Below are 2,500 nucleotides of genomic sequence, written 5' to 3'. Positions count from 1 at the left end.
GTGTTCTGAGGAAGACTGATTTAATTTCAGTTGAAAGCGCTTAACGTCATTATTTGCCATAGAGCACTTTGTTTTTAATGTGAATAAACTATTTTTGCTACTTGGTCGAGCTGCCTTCTTCCTGCTACCAGCATTTGCAGTTACATTGTTGTGGAACAGCGTTTACTTTTGATTAGTGTTTCGATATGGCTGGCAGCGAGGGAGAAGTTACGGCTTCATTGTCCGGTGGTGAATACAAACAACTTAGAGCGGAGGTCACCGCTCTTCAAATGGATGTACAGAAGCTGTTGATTTTAGTTACGGAGGTACTGGCAGAGCGTAAGGAGCGCAAGCAATCGGCTTGCATGTCGGGCAGTAAAGAAGGAACAAATGGTTCTGTTGCTACAGAGAAATTAGAGCGTGGTGTAGGGGTTGATACCACAAAAATATCTAACATGCACACAATCAAAGACGGGCAAACTGTGTTTCGGCAAGGAGGGATTTCTGTTAACGAAAGGGGACATATCCGTTCCCCAATCGACGCAAGAGGGCTCCTGTGTACGCCGGATTTGGAGATTCCGGTTTTACTAAAAGATAATTCAATCGTTACGTCGCAGGACAATATTAACATAGATATGCCCAACATTTGTGAAGATGAAACACACATCAGTGTGGTTTCTCCTATAAATCTTAGAGGGCATAACACTAATAAGAGACTATGTTTATTGTCCCCTAGTGAAGATTTTACCTTTGATTTCAGCATGCAGCGAGACAGAAGGGAAACAGACAATGTGGCAATGAATAAACAAGGGGCAAGACCTAAAGATAGACAAACTGTCAAGCATTATGTTAACACCAAGAAGAAAGAGTTTGGTGTTAAAAAAGGTACTGTTACACATTTATCTAGTTCTCTAAATGACAAAAGGCGGATGTATGAACATGATATAGACAATAGTATGTGTGACAATACAGGATATGTGTTTAATCAATTCTTAAGTGATGACTACAATTTTGATAATGATTTAGAGAAAGGAAACAATGTGAATTTCAACATTATTGAATTCAAGCAAAGTAATTTAAGGGATATGATTTTTAAGTTTGGTAAAAAACTGTTGCAATACAAAAATACTAAGATAGATATAGCATATTTATCTAAATGTTTGAACATAAAGGTAGTACCAAAAGGGATTAGATTTTTTAAGCTACCTTTGGGTATCAACTTAAACAATGAAGTTAAAAAAGAATTTAATGAAATGTTTGATAATTTTGGTTTGATGTTTTTGAGGACATTGGTGAAATACAATGATAAAAAATTGATTCATTTGGCTAATGAAGTGGAATGTATGAATGAAGTTATCATTAAGCATCGCGATTTTGGCAAATGGAAAGATTTGTACAACAAACAATTTGACATGACACAGAATAAAGTCAGAAATATTTTCGATAGGAAAAATAGAAAATTGACAAGGGATATAGAGGCATACGAAGACAATAAAGTATATATATGGCCAGTTGATAGGGTAGAGAAAATGTACATGGATAGAACACAATTTAGAGAAAGAAAAAGAAGTAACTATAGGGAAGAAAATTTTCGAGGGGGAAGATTTTTTCCTGCACCAAAAATCAATACACCATACAGAAAGAGAAATTAAGTAACAAGGGCGATATATTTAAGGAGAAATCGGTGGAAAAGTATTCAACGGATTTAGATAACCCATTAATGGTCAATGAGACTCCTAATGATATTCCCTCAACAATAGATGAGAACAATTTGACTGTTATTTGTACGCAAGACAGTAGTCAAATTAGTGAGAAGAACAGCACTAATAAGAAGCAGATAGTTAGTACATTCAATGGATTCAATGTATACAATTTTACTGATTTAAACATTCAATCCGAATTTTTTGAATTGATGAGTAAAGGTATGAAGTTCATTCCCACCACAGGAATGAATTTGGTCGATACTATTAAAGAAACTAAGATGTATTGTAGGAGGTTAAATCTAACTACACAATTCGACTCTGTACAAAGTAATGAGAATATTAGTACGACCAACAGATTGAAGAAAAAAAGTACATATATACCTATTTGTAATCCACAAGTAGCCAATTTCGAAAGAATGGTCACTAAAGATATTTATTGGCTAAATAAGGATATATGTAATAATAATGGATACAAATACAACAATGTAGATAATTTGACGAAAGAAGAAAGGAAATGTTTAAAGGAAATAATGTACAATAAAGATATCCGCATTATGAAACCTGACAAAGGTGGCGGAATAGTAATTAGTTATACATTGGATTACAATAGCAAAATTCACAATCTATTGTATGATTCTGGGAAATACGAGGTGGTTTCATTGAATGAAATTAATATAGGATATAGAAGGATAGATCTTTTTTTAGAGGAATATCGTATTGATAATAGAATAAGTGAAGATATTTATAGATTTCTCATGACTGAATACCCCATATTAGCCAAAATGATGGGTATACCTAAAATACATAAATCTATGGAT

The 2,500-nt window shown here is 33.9% G+C and overlaps 1 protein-coding gene across 1 annotated transcript in view; it reads right to left on the bottom strand.

Moving 5' to 3' along the window:
- The window catches only part of MFSD4A (major facilitator superfamily domain containing 4A), a 1,221,833-nt gene that overhangs the window by 1,135,069 nt on the left and 84,264 nt on the right, over nucleotides 1–2,500 (bottom strand). The gene's annotated exons all lie outside the window — the stretch shown is intronic.

Source organism: Protopterus annectens, chromosome 7.part0 (genome assembly GCF_019279795.1).
Source record: "Protopterus annectens isolate FY-2018-M chromosome 7.part0, PAN1.0, whole genome shotgun sequence".
Taxonomy (NCBI): domain Eukaryota; kingdom Metazoa; phylum Chordata; order Ceratodontiformes; family Protopteridae; genus Protopterus; species Protopterus annectens.
The sequence above is the reverse complement of the archived record's forward strand: the minus strand, read 5'-3'. Positions and strand labels throughout refer to the sequence as shown.